The sequence below is a fragment of the Coregonus clupeaformis genome, chromosome 28 (assembly GCF_020615455.1).
Source record: "Coregonus clupeaformis isolate EN_2021a chromosome 28, ASM2061545v1, whole genome shotgun sequence".
Classification (NCBI taxonomy): Eukaryota; Metazoa; Chordata; class Actinopteri; order Salmoniformes; family Salmonidae; genus Coregonus; species Coregonus clupeaformis.
This window is the reverse complement of record NC_059219.1, coordinates 20,819,657-20,839,629: the sequence shown is the minus strand read 5'-3', so window position 1 is coordinate 20,839,629 and position 19,973 is coordinate 20,819,657. Positions and strand designations below refer to the sequence as shown.

Genomic DNA, 19,973 nt, shown 5'->3' with positions numbered 1-19,973 from the left:
TTTATTTCCATTTCCTCAGTCACAGTCAAAATGAAACAAATGTAGACCTACATCCTGTGCTCAAATGTGTGTTGCCATGCAGCGTGAAGTCAGCAGACCAACAAACTAAATTGGGTTACAAATGAGTCATTTTAATTTTTTGGTGCAACATCACAACAAACAATTTCACATGAGGTATTCAAAGGGATTCTCTTTAGTTGTTGTTACAAAATGTCCCACCATGATTGACATTTAAAGTGTTGTGTTTTAAGCCTTTGGTTGGTTAGCCACATTCATTAGTTAGTCTAACACATAGACGAGAATGGCACGATAAGTATGGTGGGTGAGTCCTAGTTCAGGAACCCAGACACAAACCCATGTCAAATACAATATTTCCCTCAATTTGGCCTCATTAAAGCTTTTGTATGGAGTCATTTATTCCTGCTTCCAACAGTGGGATCAACCAGTATTTCAAATATACTAACATATTGGAAAAGGAGAAATGGTTTTACAAATGTGGAAAAATAGCTTTAGTCTCCTCTTGACCTTTTGTTTTTGGTTGAACTCTTGATTCTTGGGCTTTCATAACTATTACAGTAAGTCACATGATTATAGTTTGGTACAAGGAATAGGTAACGTTGATTACAGCAAGATCCTCCTTGCTTGGATTGTCACCTACTTTTTTGGTCTTGAAAATGATTATATACAGATTATTGGTAAATATGACTTATGTAGTGCACTGGACTACGCTTTGGCTGGATGGGGCTTGGTTGCTCCTGTAACAGATTGATTCCAGCACATTTGGTTTTGAAAAAGCATGAGAGACAGATGGACAGACACCCTGAAAGGATGGAATCTTTGGTTAAGAAACTTCTTTGCACACAACATCTCACACAGTTGAGGTAGATGGGTAAGTATTCATGTACACAGGGGGACAAAGGGAACACTGGGGTTACGGAGTCAAATGACTACCTCTACAGTCACAACTTCATGTCAATCTCTCAGTTCCAATTTCAAATGCTGAACCTAAAAATACTGTGTTACTTAACACATCTCACTGGAGCAGACTTCACTATCTTTGGATTTCTGGTGTACTAATTAAGATGGAATGATAACCCCACTTATAGTACAAAAAAATATCAGAGGGTAACCATGCATATTCAAATATACTTTGGTATATAATGTACCTGTGTTATTAAGCCCCGGAATAGTTTCTAAACATCCTCGACTAAGACGTACTTTTACGATCCACTAGGGGGTGCAACAGGCTAAATTGATGACAGACCACTTGCAATAGTCTATCAACTCTCCATACAAAGGGGAGTTCTCTCCCTCAGTCAAGACAGAGAAGACAATGACTGAGAAGTCTCTCCCCATTTGAAGGCAGATTCTATTCTAAAATATGGGCAGCAGAAAAAATAAAGGTGTCATGGGGACCTATCCTATTGTCTTTGATAGAACACCATATGACAAGCTAGAAAAAAAGGAACATCAAAACTGGTAGGGGTTTTCATGTTCCCTGCACCAGACTGGGCCCCCTCCCTCGGTCACAGCATGCTTACAATTGTTGCTCATTAAACTTTAATTCTACTCTATTGTGCCCTTCCACCCCCTCTCCCAAAACATTGCACCCTGTTCAGGGGTGATTCAGCCACCTCTCTGATCTCCCCGCCCCCTTTGAATGCCCCTAAGCCCACGGGTCTGGCCAGGAGCGGACCCTTAGACCAGATACGCAGAGAGGAGACAGATGAAAAAGGCTCCCTTTGAAGTTTGCAAAAGTCGATGGCCTCTTTCATGACCGCCCGTCTTTCAAGTGCATGCTGTGAAGGGGCCCCCACAACACGCCCCTCCCAAGGTTAAAGACAGGAGAGGCACAAGCTAGCTGGTGGACAAGCTATCCCTCCCCACTACCCGCCAAAGCAAAACCGAGGAAACGCTAGAGGAGCCTGTGGAACTGAGAAGACTGGCAGAAGGGATGAGTCTGGAGGATGGTGAAATCACATTGAGCAGGACATAGACAGGAGTGTGTGCACTGCAGCAAGGGGAGTCACTACTATGCAAACCTCAGGAAGATGCAAAGCATGCATGTTTCCAAGTGGTCTCAAAGGATTCACACTTAAGAGCCTGAAATGCTCCGTAAGTGCATCCCTGGACACTCCAGACACTCTGCTGAACGGTGTTTGAACACAATTTTACAAGCAACCTGTGAACCTATGAGATGTCACATTACCACAACATTCAAACAAGCCTTGGCATAAGACCTGACCACAGAGACATTTGCCAATAGTAAAGAAATCCCCATTATTCTACAAAACAAAGGCCTTAAAGAGAGAGATACGTAACATCACTGGGAGTCGGGGAGAGGAAAGGGGTTTAGGCCATACATTCAGGGAGGACAATCTTAATCTTTGGTATTACGATGGGATTCTACAACTAAAAGTGCCCATCAGAAAAAAATTCAGTTTCACACAGACATACAAAGCATTATTAAATAAATACTTACAGTATATAGATAGCATAAATAAATAACCAAATAAATAGAGAGAACGGAAAAGAAAAACAATAAATACACAAATGCAGTAATAAATACATCGATCAGTTCAGCAATTGCATTTAAAATTCTTGCTCCAATTAAACTGGTTATAAGGAGGCATGTTAAAACCGTCCCTTGAGGAACTAAAATGACCTTGTTGTACGTAGCAGGACTGGAACAACAACTCATACTTCCATTGGATTTCTATAAGTAGAGCAATGTGCTTGAAATCTGTACAAAAGGGCTGAAAGAATCACATTCCTCCATTTTCTAGGCGTCTGTAAAAAAAGATTTGCAATGGAGCCGAGGTTTGTTCAGTTAAGTGTTTTGAAACATGAGTGGAAAAAATACTACACCATTACTATACATTGTGTTACAAGTACTTCTCTCCTTTGCGTAAGTCGTGTTCAAAGGGTTTTGGTTGAGTCAAAATGGCTACAGAGCTTTTGTTTGGTAGGTCAGTCAACGTCTTAAAGCTGGAGGGTTGCATCAAAAAGTCTCTGACTTGGCATCCCTTGAAATTCAGCCCTTGTTTACTGATTCTGTCCCGATTTAAAGTGAGACACACCAAGGTTGCTCCTTGAAAACTGATTCATTTAAGCTGGAACCGTTGTCAAGAAGTGTAAAATAAAAGTCAAGCTTCTCGTGACAGGTAATGATTGAAAACGGAGAATCGTAGAGAGCAAAATAACCTCCTGATCATCCAGAGTTCTGCAGTCCTGCGAACCATGTTATATGGGGACACATGCCGCATTCTTTAGAAAACGTGATGGAGCTATGATTTTGTCACAATCCCCATGTTATTCTCTGTGACCTTCGTTTTGATTCTTCAGAGAAACAAAGGACATAAGAAGATGAAGATCTGTCGATATAACGGGTGGTGAAATTTTTAATTAGGGGTTTTATGCAATGCAGTGATGCCTCTTGATTTTTCTTTCTAGGAGGGAGATGAATTAGCCCTGAGGGCAAAAACAATATGTCTCCTCCTGATTATTAATAGCCTCATAACCATATTATTCCTTGTGTAATTATTTAGTTTAATTTGTTTTTTATCTTTAACTCTGGATTGTTGGAAAAGGACCCATAAGTAAGCATTTCACTGTTAGTCTACACCTTTTGTTAACGAAGCATGTGACAAATGAAATTTGATTTGATAACCTACCATATTCAAAATGAATTTTAAGGAAATATAGAAATCAAGGGTGGTCACTGTTACCCTCTTAAAATTCAAATAAACTATTCACCCACGACCATTCAAATTATAGGAACTTGTCTCATACAAGTTCTCATATTATTCTGGGTATCACCCCTTCAATATCAAGGAGTGCTCAACTTTGGTGTGAAATGCTCTGTGATAATTCTTCATAAAAATTAAACTACGCCAACTCCATCACTCCCTCTGATAACGAGGAGTACATTATTACGCCTGATCTCTACCTAGACCAGTATATGTGCCCTCTGCTGCCACGACGCCCACCCAGCCCACATCTATCCCATCAGGCCGTGCTGCAGGACACAGCAGAGGAGGACACGCTGGAGCCCGAGGAGCCTGTGGAGGAGGGTCGGCCCTCTTCTGCCCACTTGTTGACATTGCGGCGCCGGGCGTTCATGAAGAAGTTGCTGACGGTGGAGAGCTCCAGGCCCAGCTGCTGGGAGATGGTGACCTGGAGGTCCTTGGCTGGCCGGTGGTTTTCCCGGAAGATGGCCAATAGGGTACGCCTCTGGAGGTCTGTGAACACCAGCCTGGTGCGCTTGGGGCCTTGGTTGCGCTCCAGTTTACTCTGCTCCTGCTCCTTCCGCTTGCAAGCTATAGGCATAAGAAGTATAAAAATGGGTTAGCTAAAACAGACTGGCTAGCTAACTAGGACAAATGGATTAGCTGAGAGAAAGTGGATTTGTTGAAGAAAATGGATTAGCTAAGCAAGTTTGATTCGCTAAAAGAGATGAATCAGCAACTTGTTTCACTGCACAGTTGGTAAAGTAAACGTAATCCACCAGCAATCAAGACATTAGGCTGTCACTTTTACATGCAAGTAGGCCACTCAACTTGGATAATGCTTACTAGACAACTAGACTAGGCCTAAATACTTGTTGTCATGGTTATGGACATTATCCTCCACCTGCAAAAAAATACATAAAGTAGGCTACAGATAAATAACAAATAAACAGGTTCTTCTAGGCACGCATTTCATTTTTTACTGAATAGGTCTACATTTACATTTACATTTTAGTCATTTAGCAGAGACTCTTATCCAGAGCGACTTACAGTTCATCTTAAGATAACTAGGTGGGACAACTACATATCACAGTCATAGTAAGTACATTTTTCCTCAATAAAGTAGCTGTCAGCAAAGTCAGTGCTAGTAGATGGGAAAAAAGTCAAGTGCGAGTGTTAGTTCACGAAAGGCAAATACAGTGTACACGTCACTGGGCTAGACTACTCTATTTTCTGTTGACATGTGCAGACCTGTGACAGGTCAGTGCGCCTGTGTGACACCTGACGTGTGTGGTGGGAAATTTAGGCTACCACAGGACATGCACATTAGCAAACAGGGAGTTTTCAGAATTAGCCTATGCTAGATTAGAGCATAAAATAACAAGTCAATGTTACCTCCTGCACAACAACATTGGCTACTTCAATTGACTACCTGCAGTTTTGGCTTTTGTTGCTGCTATTATTGACTATCAACGGTTTGTTAAATTAGTGTTACAGTTTTCCAAAAAAACGACACATTTACAGGTAAGACTCGGCTACAATGTTGCTTCGCTTTTATTTGGAATTTCAGTTCGACTAAATTCCAAATCGTTGTTTTCCGTTGACAGTTATCCAGGACAGAGGACAGAGATGTAGCAACGGGGGCAGAGGCTACCATTCTACAGGAATAACAGACGTTTTCCAAGGCAAAAAAGAGAAGCCAACTTGAGGCAGGAAAAATTGGCCATGCCAACCAAATAGCATCCAAATGCAGACTATAAGTAGCCTGCAAGCAATTTTTGCAGTAATGTCCCTAAATGCTTTTTGCATTAGGACAGTAAATGTCTAAGTGCAAGTCTGTGCATTATTCACAGGAGAGTGAAAAGTGTTTATGCTCCATAGGCTATTCACACACAATTGCAGTCCAGGATCATAGTATACAGTAGCCAGTGCAGTCCTCGTGAGGAAAAATAATATAATGTCTCTGAGAGAAAATGCAGTAATTTGAAATGACCCACTTACAATGTTATATTGTTCAACGTTTACATGTAGCCTAATTAGAGTGCTGGGATAAAACTGTATAGGCTATGGGCTGTGTCTGCAGTGCATCCATATGAGGATTAGATAATACAAAGTGTATGGGCTACTCTGCCCACAACTGCCCACAACTAAACATTTGACCACAAAGTAGGCCTACAATAGATACTGTATGTACTGGAAACACTACACCCACCGTTGTCTTCGTAAACTAAGACAGCCCCCCCCCCTTCTTCCTCATTTTCCCTCCTCTTCTCCCCTCCGACTTGCCTTAGTGGACACTCCAACATCATTAGTTTCTCATAAAAGTCATTTACATGAGGCGGAGAGAGTGAGTGATAATCACTTTAGGGGGGACTAATTTATTTTCTATTAAATAGGTTACGTCAGAGGGGATTGAAACAAGCAGTCTGCACTGCTCCGAGTGTTCAGAAGCCCTAAGTGGACTAAAACATATTTGGGTGACTCTTGTAATTACCTAAATGCACACTTTTAAGACATCTCAATCAGCAGTGTGTGGTTGTATTGCTTTTTTTGCTGATGGTGAAGGTCTTTTTAAAGCGTAAGCAGGGCACACCACACACACAGCGAGGCTGCCCCCAGTCTCAAAGAAAGGCGCTGAGATGTTCAATAGATAGATTGGCTTACTGTATATCTCCCCATTGAAAATCATCTCACACATTGAGGGTTGATAGGCCTGATATTTGCTGTAAAACCACAGTAGTGCATGTGATAAACGGCAACTCAAAGACAATTTATAAATATTTTATCATTAGGACATTTATTAGCAGCGCCATCATAATGACGACATTTCAAATTCACTAGGGCTAGGCCTATAGCTGAGCTCTAGTTTAGCTAATGTGAATGTTGTGCATTAATACATTGTGCTGTAATTCCCACATTCACTCTGAATTATTATCTGAAGGAAATGTTAGACTCTGGGATGTCTAACCTCTTGTCAACTTGTGATTACAGGGCCTGTTAGCTTTTAGGCATCTACAGCTCATTTACATTTCTGAGAGTTATCGAGCCATGTCTCATTAAAATCTGAACGGCCTGAAATGTCAAACGTCAATATTACCACAACTAAAATAAATATGTTTTCCCAACTGCTACATGTTTTACTGGCATTATATATTCCTACCATGTCAATAAGAAGACTGCAGCTATAGAACCCATACTGTCCTGTGCTCAGAAACACATAGTAATGAAAGCAATGAGATGAAAGTAGTGGTTAGCTTGCTTGTACTGTGGAATTATGGGTTGTTGGAGGAGTCAGGGTGTCCTACTCCTCTTTTTTTCCTCCGCCCCTCCATCCTATCCTTTTGTCCCTCCCTCACTGGCGATCATAACGCCGACCATTAAGTAAATGCTTCCTTATGCTGTAATCATGTGTAAAAGGCTTGCAATTACCATGCTATAAATCCCTGGCACTGGGGCTACTCCTGGAGACATAAATATTCCCCTATAGGCTTCTTATGATCGTGGGAACAGCCCCTGATCATGATGTATGCCCTTGTCTCGTGTTGCTGAAACGTGATCGAAAGCCCTTTCCCTACCCCCCGGCGTCTGAACCTCCACCCCCCTCCTAGCCGACCCCCTCCCTGTCTCCCCCCTCCAGACCCAGCCCACCCCCTGCTGATTTCTTGGGCCAGGGGCTGATAGAAATTATTGATTAAATCTGTGCAGCTCAGACTCCTCAACCCATAGAGGCGGGTTAACCCCTTCAGCGCCCGAATGGGGAGCTGCAACAACCCGATAAAAACAACATTGTTTGTTTGGGAGACTGTGCTGTTAAAACCATACTGGAATGTTACGCATTTTTCATATGCAAATATTTCCCTTGTGACCTTTGAGCTAGGATAACTGAACTGAATATAATAGTGTACATACAGTGGATTGGCTTCATGGCTTTCATTACTGGGGGATGGCGCAGCCACTGGACCTGAGACATAAACCGCATTGACCTTTCTTATTCATTTAGACCTTCAGTCAAGGGCTTCAGCCATCATCTTTAAAGTTAGGTTCCCTGATCCCTCGCGACTTAAAGTGTTCAAGCACCACTGTGTGGTCTTTAGCTGCACCTTGCCTTCTTCTCTGACTAAAGCCTGATTGCCTCCTCCACAGCCTGAGGTTAGCCTGAAGATGCATCTAGAGAGCATAACCACTAAACAGGAGAGAGAAAAAATAACCTTCTCCATGTAAGCGCTTCAGAATGTCTCCACATAAAGATAAATATTAAAAGACGATGACATTACATAATCAGGTCCACCATTTATCCTAAAGCTTTGCATAATAAAACATTTTGTCGAGGGAAGATAACTGGCATGATAAAAATAAACATGGAGAGCTGGCTGAGACACTGACATGCTGAAGGAGCTGGTGGGTATTTAAGGGAGAGCTGCATTAAGGTGGATCATCTTAAAACTTGAGGCGTGACGCAAACAACACTTGAGCTATCTTCAGACTAGGGAGCACAGGGCACTGTGCATTCTAATTCCAGTCTCGATCTGCCGATGTGGTCGAGGTATGTGTGGGCAAGGCGTGCTGCTCTTTCCCATGGAAATCAATAGAGGCTTGTAATTAAACAAAAGGGGGTTGGCCGGGAAGGGAAAAACAACCCCCTCAGAAAGTAGGTTATGTAGAAAAGTGCAGAGCTGTCCAAATTGTGCCTTTGCCAATAACTAAATATGCAAGTTTAGTCTGTGTCGGGGAGAAGCATTGTCAAATGTTAGTACGCTCGCAATATATTCCCCACGTAAGCTCCTTCATTTTTTATGACTAGGATTGATCTGCTCCTTGAAAATTTGAGCAGTGAGTCGTGGAAAAAAATCTATGACTGTGGAGGTAAAATAACAAGAATACTGCAGGATCATCCAAATTGTTGGGTCATCTATGATAAAAAGGTGGTGTTTTCTCAAAATGAAAAAAAGTATTATGTTTACAGATCGCACAACACCTCAGTGGCAGGGGGAAAACATTTCCTTCCTTGCACAATAACACTGCTTCAAGTAAAGATTGGATGCATTGAAGATATACTGTAGACAACAAAGCTGTCACATAACAGAAACTCTTCAAATCTAAACAAGATAATTAAATCACTTGTAACTGGGTTGAGTATGTTTAGTGTAACATTTTGTCGAACTGAGGATGTACACGTGTTCAGAGAGCTAAACAATCAAAGATCAATAATTGTGAGAGGATTGCAAGAGTGCACAATCATTACTTATGAGCCCTATTGTGCTTTTGGGCTTAATCAGTTGGGCTGCTGACAGATAGCGAAAAGCTGTGATCAACTGTGCTTGCTTACACAGCTCACAGCCCCCTGCCGACATACACACACTCCTCTCAGCCCATATCATATTACTGTGTTCACTTGGATCTCTTTCTGTGCTTCGTGTATCAAATGGGTTCTCAGTCCCTATGGAGTGACAACACTGTAACAAGGCACTGTACATTGATATGCACTTCTTCAGTGCATATCCCCAAAGAATATCAAATGTCAACCACCAAATCATGCCCTGCCTTTTAAAAATACCTATTTTTTTTCATAATGTGGTTTTATCTTGTACTCCCATTTCACCAATATTCATTTTATTTTTCCCAGATATGGGGATTTCATATGAAGTGTGGGTGAAAGCACAGGTGTATGTTTCCACAACAGAAACAACATTTCCTAACTATCTCCCCAACTCTTAACTTCAGGCTTGCACAAACAAATCGTATTTTTTGCCGGTTTCAAAAGTTCTTAAACCACCAACAATAATCCTTGTAATTATGATCTCCATGGTCCATTTAAGAATGGAAAATGTCCATTCTAATGGTTTAACTAGATCAAAATAAATGGTGCTCCTTGAATGATCTGTAACATGTCTTTTGTGAGCGCCTAAAATGTGAGAGTCATGACTGTGCAAACTATGGACCTATCATTCAAACCTATCCTTTAGGAACATAGGAAAATAACTACTTGTTTTTCATTCCTCTGAGCAGCATACAGATCTTGTTGGATTTTTTTTGAAAAACATGGAGAGAAAGAGAGAGGTGGAGAGAAATGGAAAGAGATCTTACCCTCCAGCCGCAGTGAGGCCATCCTTTGAAACTCGGGCTCCTGCAGCCAGCGGGACATCCTCTTGAAGGTCTCACGGCCAGACTTGAGCTTGCCCCAGGGCTTGGGGTTCCTCAGGAGGTCAGACAGAGTGCCCTGTGACCTACACAGCACCCTCTCTGCAAAGATGGCCTGGGGGATGCTGTACCTCTTCAGCTCAGTGATGATCCTCTGGGCCACGTCCCTGGTGTCGATTTCTTCTCCAGCCCCTCCACCTCCACTGCCCTGAGAGCTGGGCAGCATGCCCTCACTGCTGGGCGAAGAGGACGAGGAGTGGGGGAGCTCCCCAGCCTTTGAGGACTGCTGGCTGGGGTGGTGGTGGTGTTGGTAATGCTGACTGTAGATGTGAGGATGGTGGCTGGGCGCGTGTTGGTGAGCCTCCATCTTGTTCAGCTGATGGCTGACCGACGAGTCTCCGCCCAGCCCTGGAGGGGACATCTCCCTGCCGAAGTCCGCCGTCCTGCAGAAGATGTTGCCCCCGTGGACCTCGTAACCACTTGGAAGCATCTGGCCACCATTGCCGTTGGGGCTGTTTCCCAGGCTCCCGTAACCGTGCATGGGTGTCCCCAAGCCAGAGCCTGTAGAAGGTGGCGAAAGGCTCTGGCGTCATCCCCAGATCTTTGCCGTAAGGGTTGTAGAAGTTGCCACCCAGGCCTCTGTCCTCACGCATGAGAGTAAAGCTCCCGATGACATTGCTGACCGGCAGGCAGGGATGGTGGTGGTGATGGTGGTGGTGAAATTTGTCATCGAAGGGCTGCAGGGGGGTTAGGGTGGTGTACGTGCTGCCACAGCTAGATGGAGCATCTCCTCCATAGCCCAACGCTGACATGGAGTGGTCGAAACCTGGAGGTCGGTGCTCAGGCTCCAGGGACATGGAGTGCCCCCCAAGGGAGGGCCTGGGGAAAGCAGCTGAAAGGTCCCGTGAATGCAGCATCGCTCTGCCATCCTGACTGTGGAGCTCAGAGTGGATTTGGACAGACATCTCCCCTAGGCTTCCATCCATTTTGAATTCAGTGAATGTATCTTTTTTTCTATCTTGATCTTGTTGTTTCAGTAGCCTAGTTGTTGTTTAACAGTAGCCTAACAGTCTGGATGGCCCTCTTCTGTTGCACAATACTATGGATTTATTGATTTCTGAATGGATTGATTTATGAGCTTATATGCTGTCTAATTAATTATCTGATAACAACATAAGTAGTCTCTTTAAACTCCTTCAAACTCCAGGAAATCGAGTGTGAAGCAGCTTCAGTAAGATTAACTATCACATTATTTGGATTTGTGCTACAACACTCTTCTCGTCCTTTCTTTGGTGCTCGACTGTGTTCCTCGGCAGAATCGTCGCTCTTTTGCCTGCGGGAGATCAAATGTTTACTCGTCTGTATTTTAGTTGTAGCCTACTCATGCAATAGTGACGTCTAGGCTATTGTAGACTATCACCACAGTCACAAGCATTTCAAACATTAAGAGTAAATTTTCATTCATACGAGAGCCGATCAATGCATATGAAACACAAAAAAAGACATCGAGATGTCTTCACGGGCAAATCCACTCTTACAAATCACATATTGCCTCATGCAAAGTTCTGAATACTCGATGAGCGCGCACACGATTCTTTGGACATTAACGTGCGTCATGCTTGCATATTTCTCAACACAACACGGACAACGAATTGTGGTTATATGTTCTATTTAGGAGCGTTTAAGTGGTTTTGAGATATAATGACACCAAAAATAAACAGATATGTGTCCTCTTAATTGTATAATTCATACCTTATTCCGTTATATGAGCGCATCCGCGTCTGTTGTCGGTGGTCTGCATCTCTCCGATTGTGTCGCTTGTCTCTGGTCTTCCAGCCTGTCCGCGCAGATTCACACTATTGGTCAGATCCACGGAGGGATGCTACATACAATAAAACGAGAGGCCAAACAATTGGTGGTTAGGTATACGTCCTTTCCCTGTCCTTTGGTCTTTTTTAAGTCAAACGTCCAACTGTAGCCTCGCTCTTCTCTACCTAGCAGCTCTCCTCTTTTTCTTTCATTATCTCGTGAGATTTTCCTCCTCCTCTTCCATCAGTCTGCTACTTCATCGATTTCAGCACCACCAACTATTTCGCTTCTCTTCCTCCCCCCGCTCACACTCGCTCCTTTCAGTAGGCTACGTCACAGGCTTAAAAATTTGACAGATGTGCAATGAAATTCCAACTCCAATTAACCCTTTCGCTTCGGCCAACGTCTCCAGGGAGGGGGCAGGGTTTGACCAACTAGGTGAAGACGAACCCTTTCTCACAACCCCAAAGTTAAGCCTTTTTATCTAATAGCATGCAGAGCTTATGAATTATGCGAGCATCCTGACCATGGTTCAGCTATTTAATTCACCTGATCCTGGACTGCAACGGTTAGGCTACTGTAGCTCACTGAGCTAGCCTACTGTGTTGTGCTTTTGTGTCCATCCATGCTACACAAACCTATTATTATCTTTATCCTGATGCCGGACTGCAGATTTAACTGTAAACAATTGTTTTCTGTCCATATTTTCCTTTATTATTATTATTATTATTATTATTATTATTATTATTATTATTATGATTTGTACTACTACTAGTAGTAGTAGTAGTGGAGGTTGTATTATTATAATTATTATTATTATTATTGTGTGATTATTATACTATTACCCTGTTACTAATAATAACAAATGGTATTAGTCATGAATATGCAATTACAAGAATCGCATTAGTCTTATTGACTATTGAACATCTATTTATATTGACTACATGGTGTAGACTCTCACCACCCATTTTGGAATACCTAAATCCCTCCATAGGGCTCATCTGAATTATATTATAATGTCCTTCTGCTTTAAAGCTTTTTTTCATTTTTTCTCTTTTTTTGGAGATGTGAGTGGAATGTAAATCCAACTTCTTACACATAAACGTTGCCAAGTGACACGCTTGTAACTGATTCATTTAGGGAACCTCTTAATCAGCACTCAAACCACGGTTGAGCAGGCCCATTGACACCAGATTGCGCACTTCAATCTGTAGTTCTAAACAAGATCAATGAGGCCATTCGTTTAAATGCGACCTTTTTACATAAGATACTCGACCCATAGCAGATATTGCTCTGGCTTTTCATTTAACACAGCACATATTTGGTGAGTCCACTGTGTGTGTCTGTCTGTGTGTGTGTGTCAGATAGAGAGATTTGGGAGTTGAGAGAAGGAGAGGTGGTTGATACTAGGCATACTAATCATATCTAACTGTCAGTTTAATTTTCAGAGATGAGCAATTCTGGCGTTTGAAAAAAATCCGTGTGCGGTGGGACCGATGCCTTCCCGGAGCAGATGCTGCCCTATCGATCCGCGCCGAGAAAGCCTGGATGGTGGGATACATGTAATGATAGCAAGTAGCTGGAGGTAAAATGGTCAGCATCTACAGAACGAAAATAAAAAGGTCTTTTAGGAGGTCGGGGTGAAAGTTCACCTTCTGTGGCTGGAAAACTCGAGTAGGCAAGCTGACACCCGAGCTTCAGCACTCAGACGCTGGTCTGGAGTATGTGGCCCTCAACTTCGCTTCATATCCGTTATAACAATATATGTAATTGTCAGAAAGACAGTAGGCTACTGTTTTTATTTTTGTCAAATCCGTACATTGATTAAGATTATACAAAAACAACACCAGGCTATTCTCGACGAAATCAAAAAGAGACTGCTGTCCAGTTATTTCTCTCTTTGCCAAAAAGCAAATATCAATAGCCTATATATATCGTCATATGGACATTGTTTTGTTTTTGACCTATGCTGCTATCCGACTAAAACACCAGCCTACTGTCATCTTCTTTAATGATTTTTGTTTGTAAAGGCTACTGCTCACATAAAAAAAAACGTGTATTCCAATGCTTAATTCATTGATTTTTTTCTAAATCTACACACTGTCCTTACCTGAATTTTATTAGCATAATAATCACATAGCCTATTGGTTTCACAGACAGAGCTCTTGCTTTGAAGGCCTACCGAACTGGATGCCACTTTCACCTCAAATAGCACACAATAATACAACATATAAGACAATATATTATGATATAGGCCTATTGTAGGCTACATAGGCCTATTGCCATTATAATACCAACAATGATAACCATAATGATGACAACAATAAACGTGGGGATAAAAAAAAAAAAATGTATTATTTTTGTTGAACATTAAAATATCAAATATCATACCTGACTGAAAGATCTGATGGGTTTAATCAGGATATGTTGAGGCACAGATACATAATAAAAAATAAAAAAAAGTTTACTCTTATCATAAGCCTATACATTGTCATTGTATCAGAGATTTCATGCTGACCGTTTCAGCGCCGCTAAAGGAGAACAGTTCCTCGATGGTCGTATGAGATCTGTGAGGAAGGAAAAGTAGGCCCACAACTCCCTTGTTAATCTATATCTGAAAATACATTTTCAGTTTTAGTACTAGTTTCAAATCGCTCTAGCACTTCATACAAATCAGTTTTTGCTTTGCATTTAATTTTTAGTAAGGACTATGTGATGCATAGCCTACAGAAAAAGACATAGGCCTGCCCATTTCTATTTCCTAATGTAGACTAGTCGACATATCTGGCAAATGTTTTCACTTGACTTTTCAAATAATTATTTGAAGCATAGGCCTACATGCTTCAATATTACACAATAGCCTACTGAGTTTGATATGAGACTTGTGGATTGTAGCATTATGATCTTATTTGGTGGTGCTTTCATCTTGAGAACCCTCATGCATTATTAAATCCGGTATGATTTCACTTGAAAACAGAGGCATTTCTCTGCGCAAATGATGGAAAACATGAAACCTGAAAGCGAAACCGTGTCCAGTGCCTTGGTTGTTTACCTTCCAGCCCATAAGGGACAGGGCTTTGAGATCATGCATGTTTCCTCTGCTTTAGCCAGTAAGCATATAGTCCTAGATTCCTTAACATATCAAAAGTAAGCTATAGGCCAAGTGCATGAAAATGAAATCACAGGCACACAAACACACACACATGTACACACACACACGGCTTGCATCTTCATATTGACTTTTTAAGCTAACCTCAAGTTTCCTACACGCAGAGTGAATATGTTATGTGCAAAAATATCAACGCTGGACATGTGATCTGTAGGCGTGTTGCCTCACAGTTATCAGATTCCCTTTTTTTTTTGATTGAGAAAACATAATTTACGATATTTATGTACTGAATAGACTAGTTGAGTCGAATACCTTATAGGCAAATAATAAAACAAGAATAAAACACAAGGCCTTGCCCTATACTTCTGCCGATCACTAAACACTCGGATTGGCCTATTCTGCAAGAGAAACACAAACGAACACATTCGAGGTTATTACATTTATAAACGTTTTACTCTGTATTATGAACTTTATTTATTTCATCATTATTTATGCATGCCTACTGTATGTTTAATCATAAATGCAGCCAAACCATGCAAACCTTACATGCTCTCCTGTAACAGCTTGTCATTGTTCAACAAAACCTTGCATCCAAAAGTTACTTTCTATTTTCGTTGTGTCGGTATGGGCTTATGTAGGCATATCTCACCATATGCATAGGACACACAAACTTTTATTTTAACGAGTTAACAAACCATCTGCTAATAAACTGAAAGATCTTGACATTTTAACATTGTAAAAGCTATTCCAAACGTTCATTGTGCAGTCCATTGGATATATATTTTGATAGGCACACAAATATAATTTTCCTGTTGTCTATTCTCTTACTAAAATACCCCTTTCATTACATCAATCCCAGTTACACGAACTTTAGCATTTCCACTTTATATAAGGTCATTAACATGTCTGTTACTTGAAATAGGCCTAAAGAACATTTAAAAAGTTGAAATAGTTTCAATAGTTGTCTTTAAATCAAGAAAATGTCGCCAGTTTGTTGGTCTGTTTGGGCATTATGCGGTGACATAGAGGTGTATGGATGGCATTTGGGGTTGAGTTTGGGATTTGCATAACAAATTGTAGGCTATCTGTTCAATTTACATTATGGTCATCCAACTATAAAATAAATGATCTTGTATTTGGTCACATATGGGAGTGCATTTGGCCTATAAATGCTAGACTATAGGCCTATTGGAAAAAGTTGAACTGCTAATGTCATTAATAGACTAAAGTTAGGCTATAGAGGTGATAGGCCAACTTGTAAATGGGAAATATCTATCTATTTATTTGTATTGGTGTGCAATAAAATCAAGAGAAAAGTTTAAATAAAGATAGCTGAATAAAAGGTATTACGAAATAGCCTTCATTGTAACCGTAGTGCTGAGTGTTTTTTAAACCGCAGAACAATTTTAAAGCAATTATCAAATCTCATTATTTCTCAAATGATTAGGCCTACCTCATGCAACATTTTAAAAACCAATACTTATAAGAAAATACTAATTCGTCTCTAAAATATATACATGTTCTTGGTGTTGTTCTCCGAAACTGTATGATGCTTCATTTTATTGTTTTTATTTCAGTAGGCCTATATATTAATTCCTAAAACGAAAACACACCAACCAATCAATAAATCAATTACTACCATGACGCTTGATGCAAGAGAATAATCAATAATTGAATTCATTTGACTTGATTAGACTTCTAACATCAGAAAATAAAATACTAGGCTATTGATCTTTTCATCAATTAAAAGTCTGCATGCATATTCGTGTAACTTACAACGTAAGACAATTCAGTTGTTTTTAGTGTGTCAATAAATGAGTGAGTCAATAAATCCGATAGACATATAACTTGATGATCAATTGTGGATGTACTTTTAGTTGTGGATAACGCATACTTTAGAATTAAATCAAACGCATTGTGTTTCAAACGTGGTAAACCGGGCATTAGGCTTGTTTGCTGAAGTTGTGTCAATAAAACCCTACTTCTCTTAAAAATGTGTCATCTTGGAAAGCAAACTCCTATTTGCTATCCAATTTTCCTCCAATATTTTGATGAGATCCAAAAGACATATCAACTGCGTTGAATGACAGGTTGACATTAACAGAGGCTCAACATGTAGCCCAGGTGTTCACTTAAGTGCCAAAAGAGCGCGAATGTAGGATACTTACCCATTTAGAAAATAATATTTGTGTGTCCTAAGATTTTTTATTTTATTCTAAAAGTACAGCAGCATATCTTACATTAACTGTATTCTGTCATTAGCCTACCAATGCCAGTAATGATATCCTAAATGTCAGGGTCAGAACAACTTTGTGCACTTATGCTTTTATGGCATACACTATTTTCTCTATGAACATATCTAGTCATTTGACTTTAGTTTTTAAACATTTTTACAGTTTAATATTAAGCTTAGACGGCCTATAGGCAATATAATATGTTACACGTAGGCTATTTGTAACCTGTCAAACAAAAAAACAAAAAATAATAATAATTCAAACGCCCAATAAGATAAACAAAGCCTAAATTACTGTACTTTTGTTCACACTGGTCTCAATTCAATTAAAGCAATAATTATAATACATCGCAGAAATGGTCTCATTTCAATTAAAGCAATAGATTATAATACATCGTAGATTGTTTTTGCCCTAGCCTAGGCTAATAATTGAGGAGTATCGACTTTTCGATGCATCGAGTTTTCAGATTAAGACACGTGTGTGCAGCCAGGTGCAGCTGTTGGCTAAAATTATGGCATAAATGTTATCAACATGAGGGTCTTCGATAAAACAACATGTTGAGTTGTTTTAGCTTAGTTCAGTTAGCTTAGTTCAGTGTAGGCTACGTGTGTATGTGTGTGTGTGTATTCGTGCGTGTGTGCATATTTGTTGATGTTTAGCCTAATCAATATATGCATCTTGCATATTTACAAATGTAGGCCTAAATATCACATCGCTATTATAGTTAGAATAATTACAGGCATCCATTCTTTATGTTAATGACATTATCTTACTGCTAATTTTAACTTCTGAAAGAGGGAAAACGATTTTATATGCAACCTTCTGCTCGACGGGTTAGAAGGGTCGATGTAGTTGCGCTTTGTTTTACTCTCTGGCTCTGGTACACATCTTATACTAACTTTATAAGAGTTCTGTAAAGTTTGAACATTAGCATTAAACAACTGACTTTGCTTCTGCAGTTTCCTACAGGAACATATGAGTGCAGTAGAGTTAAACACAGTCAAATTGGTCTTGTGTAACTAAAACCCAAAACATGTATAAAGAAAACTGCCTCTTGTCAAAGATAATGTGATATAAATATTGCCTATATGTCATGGTTACAATCTCACCTTATTCCTCCTGGTCAATAAAATATTTAGAGCCATCTTTTTGTTGCATAACTTTAAAGCCATGTCTGGGATTTGAGAAGCTGTTCACCAGTCATTTAATGATCTTAAAGGCCCAATGCAGCCGTTTTTGTATCAATTTCAAATCATTTCTGGGTAACAATTAAGTACCTTACTGTAATATATTAAAATGGGCAAAGCTTTTTAGCAAAAAACTATTTCTCAAGCAAGACTTTTGCTAGGACTGTCTGGGAGTGGTCTGAGTGGGGAGGGGAAACTGAAAGCTAGCTGTTATTGGCAGAGAGGTTTGGAACTCTCTTATTTGTCTATTATCAATTCTTATTTCTCTATTAACCAATTTATGATGTCACCATGGAAAGCCGAAACTCCCACCCTGTCACAGTTCTTGCTTCTTGAGCCCTGTGTGAATTTGAAAGGGGTGACATTTCCCTAGCCCCATCCCTCAGCTGTATACCGAAACAAGTGGCAGGGACCCCATTTTGTTTGTTTTTCAAATCCCAGAATATAGTTTGAAAGAATCCATGCATGGTACATACTGAAATTATTTGATTATGATTATGATTCTTCTACAATAAATCTAATAGAATATCAGAAAAGATTGTGATTGCACAACACCACATTTTTTATTGCGGCCTATTGCGGCTAATACCTTGGTTGTCTTGTGATACCTATGACTATGTTGATGATGCAATATCTTTTGGTTCTTGCATATTCTATTTTATTTTCTATTCTACCTATAGTTCAACAGATTTGATTCCAAAGCAAACTCAAATGAACACCCCCCCTCTCCCTCTTTCTTCCCGACCCCCCTCCCTCTTTCGCTTCTCTTCTCTCTCTCTCTCTCTTCTCTCTCTGTCCCTCTTTCTCGCTCTCTCTCTCTCTCTCTCTCTCTCTCTCTCTCTCTCTCTCTCTCTCTCTCTCTCTCTCTGTCTCTCTCTCATGCCCCCCAACACACGCACACAAACAAACCCTGCCGTTCTATCATCTCCCTCCTTGCATGCCCTCCACACCTTTCAGTCCCGCTTGGAATAAAAACCCATTTCTCAGAAATATCCATAACCATCCTATGAATTCCCTAATCATAACTGCTTGGCAATGTATGACCATTTGCCACTGTGCATTAGAGATACCACTTATGAAACATTTACATATAGATTAACATCATACGTACTGTTCTATTTTCTATCATGATAATGCTTGCCTTGGCCTGTCAGCATGAGAGTGTGTTTCTCTTACAGCCAAGAGTGTATCAGTCTTTGTGGGTTAGCTCAGTGTTGTCCAGTCGGTGCTGTTCTCGTCTGTTTGCCTGTCAGGTCAGCACCTGCATCCATTTCCCCTCCTCTCCCATCCTCCGTTCCGCAGCCTCAACCTGCTCCGGAGCTCTCCTCAAATTATCCCCTGCTTTTCGTTCCTTGTCCTGTGTTTTTAATCCGTTCTGCATCCTCTGCCTGAGCTCTGTCTCCCTGCTTGTGGCAGGGCTCTTCTGTGTCCCAGCTGCATATGTGCGTCTCTCTCCTGCCTACCAGTTCTCTCCCTTCTCTCTTTAATCAGCATGTTAATAAGAAAGGTAACTAATCAATACATTCAATGGCCTGGCCTGGCGATTGATACCATCTCAAACACCCCCCTCACTCTCCCCAGCCAAACACACACACCCACACACAAACACACAGAGTTCAAGCACTCTTGCTACATGCGCTCACTGTGGTAATTGTAATAAATGATCATTTTCCAAATGTTTGGGGCAAATTTGGCACATCAATCTAATTACACAGTGAAAGGCTACGTTTTCTTTCTCACTCTTTCTTTTTTCTCCTCCCTATCAGTG

At 40.7% G+C, this 19,973-nt stretch overlaps 1 pseudogene; it reads right to left on the bottom strand.

The window, feature by feature from the left end:
* Positions 1–39: 39 nt before the first annotated feature.
* Positions 40–19,646, bottom strand: LOC123482145 (annotated as a pseudogene).
* Positions 19,647–19,973: the final 327 nt, after the last annotated feature.